Source organism: Cynocephalus volans, chromosome 10 (assembly GCF_027409185.1).
Source record: "Cynocephalus volans isolate mCynVol1 chromosome 10, mCynVol1.pri, whole genome shotgun sequence".
In the NCBI taxonomy this organism is placed as follows: Eukaryota; Metazoa; Chordata; class Mammalia; order Dermoptera; family Cynocephalidae; genus Cynocephalus; species Cynocephalus volans.
This window is the reverse complement of record NC_084469.1, coordinates 24394588-24402359: the sequence shown is the minus strand read 5'-3', so window position 1 is coordinate 24402359 and position 7772 is coordinate 24394588. Positions and strand designations below refer to the sequence as shown.

General features: G+C 43.8%; 1 pseudogene; it reads left to right on the top strand.

Annotated features, from left to right (window-relative positions):
• The first annotated feature begins 6264 nt into the window (after nt 1-6264).
• LOC134387303 (glyceraldehyde-3-phosphate dehydrogenase-like) lies at nt 6265-7288 on the top strand (annotated as a pseudogene).
• Nucleotides 7289-7772: the final 484 nt, after the last annotated feature.

The following is a 7772-nucleotide window of genomic DNA, read 5'->3' as shown; positions in this document are numbered from 1 at the left end:
AGAGAGGACAGGAAGGAAGGAACCCTTCCAGATAACAGAGGTAAAGTTCTTCAAGATCTATTGGAGGGAAGGACTTTTCAAAATAGGCATCAACCATAAAGAAAACGATCGCTAAATTTGACTACCTTAAAATTAAGAACTTCTGGATCACCAAAAGACATTAAGAGAATGAAAGGACATGCTACAGGTGAAAGAAGATACTTGCAACACATATAACCACAAAAGGCTCCCATTCATAATGTATTTTAAAAATTCTTTCAAATCAATAAGAAAAAGGCAAACAACCAAAAAGAAAACTGGGCAAGGGATTCGAAAAAGGATTTTGCAAAAGAGATATCCAATAAACAAATAAAAAGATGCTCAACTTGATTATTATTCAGGGAAATGAAATTAAAACACAATGTGATACCATTACATACCCACCAGAGTGGCTAAAATGAAACAGTGACAATAACAGTGGCAAGTGTCTGCAAGTGTACAGAGCAACAGCCATTTTTAGTGGTGGCTGCTGACGGGAGTGCAAATTGACAGGACCCCTCTGGAATTTGCCTCTGACCCAAGATCATTCCTAGGTATATATCCAGTGGAAATGCATGCACATAGGCACTAAGAGACACATAATGTTCAAAGCAGCATTATTTATAAAAGCCAAAATCTAAAACCAACCCAAACGATCATCAGAAATGGAATGGATAAATATATTTTGGTCTGTTTAGACAATGAATCAACTACAACCACATGCAACAACATGGATGAATCTCACAAACATAATGTAGAGCAAACTAAGCCAGCACAAAGTACATACTTATAATTCCATTTATGTGAGGTGCAAAAACCAGGCAAAGCTACACTAGAGTTTAGGGGTACATGCATAGTGGGTAAAGCCATAAAGAAAAGCAAAAAAGAGATTAACATTAATATTATGCCTACTTTGGGAGAGGCAGAGGAAGTGACTGGGAGGGGGTATAAACGGAGGCTTCTGTGGTACTGGAAGTGATCTATTCCTTTTCTTGACCTTGGTGGGTGGGGAGGGGAGTACACTGGTATTTGCTTTGTGGTAATCCACTGAGATGTAGGTTTTGGTTTCTTCACTTTATGCATCTATGTTGTATTTCAAAAAAATATTTCAGTGTTTGTTATGCAGCCAATATTTAAACATAAAATATGCACAGACGAATTAGAAAACGTTTTATTTTTATTTATTTATTTATTTATTATAATAAAGATGACCAGTAAGGGGATCTTAACCCTTGACTTGGTGTTATCAGCACCACAGTCTCCCAAGTGAGCCACGGGTCAGCCCTAGAAAACATGTCTTAGTTGACATAGTTATAAGTAATTTTTATCTTGGATATCTGTTATTATTTTAGCATTTTTTTTCAACAAAGTAACTTCTAAATGAATATTCAGGAACAAATAGTGTTAGGGAAGATAAATTAATCCAGAATAAGCTGAGGCCTGTGAAATGTGCTAAAGAAAACACAAAGGGATTTTTTTTTTAAGGTCTATGCTAAGAGAGAAGAAAAAAAGTCAAGGATAGGTTGGGGCTTGGGGATTTTGATGTAATGTAAACAGATAAAGGGAAGAAAGCAGAACCACTCAGCTTTTATTTTGCTTCTGTCTTCATCAAGGAGAATAATCTTCAAACTGAAAAGACAGAACAGATATCACAAAGATGAATGAAGAAACTGGAAACTTGCACTTGTGGTCACAGATTAGTTAACATAGTTTGTGGGAAATTAGACAACTGGAAAGGAACCAGAGGACAGGAGACAAGTAAATATAACAGAGCTTTATCAAGGGAGGGTCCAGTCGATGTACATCCCTGGCAAAAGTCCAAAGCTGGTATAAACAAATGTCGGACATTTCTGAAGAAAAGGGTGCTCCCTTGGAGCTACCAGTGAATCAATGAGAACAAGTCTCACCAAATTGGGTTTATGTCAACCATTTACAACATCAGAGGATTGAAGGTGTCAGACATAGCTCATGTTGGGGTGCATGTGGGGATTTTTATAATCTGATGTAGTTCAGTCATGTTCTAGAAGAATTCGGAGACTATTGCAAGTGGAAAGTTACCCTCATTTGGGACACTACATGTGACTGGGTAGACACAGCACCGGCAAGGATAGGATAGATGCTGCTGTGATGACAACAGAACTCCAGATGTCAGCGGCTTCCAGCAACCGGGCTCATTTCTCGTCCCTGCTGTCAGCCCGCTCACTGCATGGCAGCTGGAGGCTCTGCCCACGTCCTCCTTGTTCTGGGACCCAGGCTGAGGGAGCAGCCCCATCTGGAGCATGGTGGGTGCTGTGGCAGGAGGAAAGCAAGCCACTTGTGGTGAGCCACGTGTCGGCTCTGAGAGCATCACCCAGGAGTGACAAAGCAAGTCTCACAGCCAAGCTTAACTCCAAAGACAGTGGGCAAGTACCGTCCTCCCATGTGTGGGGAAGCTGAGTAGCCAGGAAGACGTGGTGACCAGCACCACTGACCTCCACAGACATGCCTGCCAGTGTCTCACGCGGCAACACAGGCTAACACAAACAGACTTCGGGTAAGAAGGAGCTTGGCAGAGAGTCAGCACTGTGGTCCCTGACTCGGGTCCCAGGAGTAAGAGCAAGTCAGAGGGATGGACCCGCCTAGCCCAGGGCGAGGGAAGGCGGTGCGGGATGAGGGCAGGATTTCCTGGTTCCGCTGGTTCCCCATGCCTGTCACCTCCCAGGCCACTGCTGCTCTTCACCGGGGTCCTCCTCTTTCCCAGCCCTCTTGGATTTCAGGCTCTGAAATGATGTATACCTGTCTTTACTTAGTATTGCCTTGATCAACCCCTGTACCTCAAAAAATGCCATAAACCGAAACAACCTGAATACTCAACAATATAGGGGTGTTTAAATATTTGCCACTGTAACCATATAAGTAGAATATTACAGCTATTTAAAATGACATTATAAATGAGCACTTACTGGCAAGGAACTACATCAAGTTTTGGAAAGGGTTTGTAAAACAGTGAGGCGACAAAAAGCAGAGAGGCGGCTCCTGCTATTTGCTGCTGGGCTCTGGACAGGTGGGAACGGACCGGGGTGAACACTGGCTCAGAAATCGGAAGGTTGAAGCACACTAATACCCCGAGAAGTGGGCGGTATCAAGAACTGTGGCCAAGGAAACACATTTACACGCCAAGGTAGCAACTGGTATTTCCCCCAGAGCTACTGAAGACACCATTTGTGTGCAATTGAGTGTGAGCCAGTTCACCCCAGTCACCCTCCGACTGGCCTGCCAGGAGGCTCCTGCTTTCAGAGACCCCTCTGGCCAGAGGCTGATCCAGCCAGCTTATTGTAATCAGGGTCCAGCATAGTGCCTGGAAGTGGGAAGCACTCTGCAAGTATGATGAATATATGAATAGGCACATTTTCTAGGCATGACCATTTCATATCTCTGCTCCTCCAGACTCCCCCTCCTACAGTGAGGCCACACACTGTGATTAACAGTGAAGACTGCTATGGTTTGAATCCAGACTCAGTGCCACACTGTGGGGCCTTTTAGATACTTGATCTTTCTGGCCTCAGTCTCCCCAACTGTAAAATAATATTTCAGAGACTTGTGTTGAGATTTAAATTAAATATAAAGGGCTTAGAACAGAACCTGACATGGAGAGCATGTAATAAATATTAAACATTTTTATTATAGCCGTTAAAAGGAAAACTTAAGACAAATTAAATTTAATGGAGTTTAATTGAGCAAATAACGATTCACAAACCGGATGACCCTCAGAACCAGAAGAGGTTCAGAGAGCTCCGCTCCAGAGGAAGGGCAGGCAGCATTTAGGGCAGAAGCCAGAAGTGAGGGACAGAAACAGCATGATTGGTTACACCTGGCGTTTGCCTTATTTGAACAAGGTCTGATCGGTTGGCAGCCTGTGATTGGCTAGGACTCAGCTTGTTGTTACAAAAAACCAGACTCCTATGTTAGGCTTCCAGTTTGTTTACATATTAAGTTAGGTTGCAGTTCCTCATGTCCAGACTGAACGTAAGGAGTCATCCTCAGGCCAAATTTAACTTTCCATACCGCTGCCTCTGAATTTCAGCAAAGAATTTACAGGTCACCCAAGGTATCTTTGTAGGCACATAAGAAAAATGCGAGACTGGTTAATAGTAAAATCAAGCGAAGTCAAGGGGGGCTGAACACCTGCGGAGAGGAATGATTAAAGAATTAGTGTCACTTTTCAAAGCAGGTGTTTAGAGTCTCACCCTTAAATATTCAATTCAGAACACGACAAAGTGATGCTTCACATCAATAGGGAAAGAAAGAATTACTCAATTTTTTTAGCCCTTTGGTGAAAAAAGTTAAGTTAGAACTTCACCATAGCATCATATCCCAAATGAATTCCTAATTGATGGAGGAGTGAAATGTGAAACATGAATAGGGGTCTAGAAGAAGACAGGGGTAAAGATATGGATACAGAAACAATTTTAAGTAGCGCAGCGCTTTCTGATTCCTCTTCCTCTCAGTGAACCATTGAGAGTGGGGGTTGGGGGGCCAGGAACAACTGTGTCCCCTCAGCTTCTCTCAGGCCCTGAGTGACTTGCATGGAGTCAGCCACCTTGTTGAGCTGAGTGTGATTCTAACATTTCCTACAGGTATATCTCTCACAGTGTGGCCTCAGTGCAAGCCAACCACTTCCCCCAGAGCTGTCCCAAAGACACCGTGATCTGTCCCAATAACAGAGGAAAAACTGACCTCATTGCTCTTAATAAGAGACCAAGTGTCCAGCAGCAATAGCGCCCTTCTGTGCAGGGGGTTTTAGCTTACCCCTGGCTAAAAAGCCTAAATGACACGCTCCCCTGCATTTGTCTGAACTTCTGGCTCCTTCCCCCTCCCCAGCATCCCTCATCCCCCTACCCTGATCTACTTTTTTTTTCTCAATATTATTCATCACTTTCTAGAATATTATATAATTTACTTGCTTGTTAGGTTTATTGTTTATTATCTGCCCCCTGAAGGAGTTCAGAGCATATCACCCCAAAACATGCCACTTTGGCATATTATTTTGAGCTAAAAGAGAAAATGGCCAGGCCAGAAAAAACACTTTACCTTCCCCTCAGCTGCCTAAAATAAAGTATAGATTTCCCCTTTTGTAAAGGAAGTTTACATTTGTGAAGGAAACTTTCATTAGTAAAGGTATCTGTACCAGGAAGAAAGTTACTCCAAGACAACTTTTATCACCTGGAAACTTTTATCTGCATAACTAGGCAGTCTTTATTCTCCATTCATTCCTCTGCTTCCCTTCCCATAATTTGTCTTCACCGCCCTCTGGAAACTCCAAACCCCTTTTCCTTCCAGGGTGATACATAAGTCACAATCATCTGGCCAATTCCTTGAGTCTCATATTTTTGTGGGACTGTTGTTAAGTACCTATGTAATTAAAATTATTTTTCTCCTGTTACTCTGTTTTATGTCAATATAATTTGTAGACCAACCAAAGAACCTAGAAGGGTAGAAGGAAGCAATTTTTCCTCCCCTATGCCGCCTCATCCCTCCCTCCAAAAAACTGCAAGCTCCAGGAGAACAGAGCAGAACTCTTTATCTCTTTGTTTATTGACAGACCCAAAGCATCTAGAACAGAACCTGGCACTTGCTTGGCACTTTATAAATATTTGTTAAATTAATACATCTCAGGCGAGGGAATGGCTTTCTAAGCTTAATATCAAAGATATAAAACACAAAGGAATATACTGATAGGTTTAAGTTTGCCCATGTAGAAAATATAGAAAATTTCTGAACCACAATTATAAAACAGTAATAACTGAAGTATCTAACAACATTAGATCAATAAAATAAATGATTATATATCCATACAATGGAATTCCTCCTGTCATTTAAAATGGTGTTGTAAATTAATATGTACTGTCGTGAGAAAGACTGTGATAGATCGTCAAGTGAAAAGAACGGGTTCTAAAGTGTCGATCCAATGTTTGCCTAAAAGTGTGTTAAAAAAATCCATAAGGGGCTGACCCCGTGGCTCACTCAGGAGAGTGTGGTGCTGGGAGCACAGCGGTGCTCCCGCCGCAGGTTCGGATCCTATATAGGGATGGCCAGTGCGCTCACTGGCTGAGCGCGGTGCTAGTGACACCAAGCCAAGGGTTGCGATCCCCTTACTGGTCACAAAAAAGAAAAAGAAAAAAAAAACCATAAGAAGCTCTCTTCTCCTCCCTGTTCCACAGACAGCCACCTCCTCTCACACAGGGCCAGCCACGGCCCCGAGACATGATGGTGAAGGTCAGAGTAAATGGATTTGGCCATATTGGGTGCCTGGTCACCAGGGCTGCTTTTAACTCTGGCAAAGTGGATATTGTTGCCATCAATGACCCCTTCATTGACCTCAACTACATGGTCTACATGTTCCAGTGTGATTCCACCCATGGCAAATTCCATGGCACAGTCAAGGCAGAGAATAGGAAATTTGTCATCAGTGGAAAGGCCATCACCATCTTCCAGGAGCAGGATCCTGCCAACAAGGAATGGGGTGATGCTGGTGCTGAATATGTCGTGGAGTCCACTGGTGTCTTCACTACCTTGGAGAAGGCTGGGGCTCACTTGAAGGGTGGAACCAAAAGGGTCATCATCTCTGCCCCTTCTGCTGATGCCCCCATGTTTGTGATGGGTGTGAACCAAGAGACCTAAAAAACACCCACATGATTGTCAGCAATGCCTCCTGCACCACCAACTGCTTAGTCCCCCTGGCCAAGGTCATCTATGACAACTTAGGCATCATGGAGAGACTCATGACCACAGTTCATGCCTTCACTGCCACCCAGAAGACAGTAGATGGCTCCTCCAGGAAACTGTGGCACGATGGGCATGGGGCTCTTCAGAACATAATCCCTGCATCTACTGGCACTGCCAAGGCTGTGGGCAAGGTCATCCTTCAGCTGAATGGGAAGCTCGCTGGCATGGCCTTCCGTGTCCCCACTGCCAACGTGTCAGTTGTGGATCTGACCTGCCATCTGGAGAAAGCTCCTGAATATGAAGACATCAAGAGGGTGGTGAAGAAGGCATCAGAGGACCCCCTAAAAGGCATCCTGGGCTACACTGAGACCAGGTTGTCTCCACTGACTTTAACAGTGACTTATACTCTTTCACCTCCAACGCTGGAGCTAGCATTGCCCTCAGTGACCACTTTGTCAAGCTCATTCCCTGGTATGACAATGAATATGGCTACTGCAACACGGTGGTGGACCTTATGGTCCACATGACCTCCAAGGAGAGCCCCCAGGACCACCAGCCCCAGTGAGAGCACAGGAGGAATTGAGAAGCTCTCAGCTACTGGGGAGTCCCTGCCCCAACTCAGTCCCCCAACACACTGAGAATATCCCCTCCTTGGCACAGTTTCCATTCCAGACCCCCTGAAGAAGGGGAGGGGCCTAGGGAGCCCTACTTGTCATGTACCATCAATGAAGTCCCTTGTACGCAGCCACAGAAAACCATAAGATTTTTTTCACAAGGGTAACCTTTCAGTAGGTCCATTGTTAAAACAATAATTATCAGTACCATATAGATTATTATTAATTTTGTCCTTATGAGATCGTACAGAGGCACTTTCCAGTAATCCAGAAATCCCTTCAAATTCTCACTGTTTGTCATAATTACTGCTGTTATGCATTCTATTATAATTTTTTTTTTTTATTTTAAAGATGACCAGTAAGGGGATCTTAACCCTTGACTTGGTGTTGTCAGCACCGGGCTCTCCCAAGTGAGCCATGGGCTGGCCCTATAAT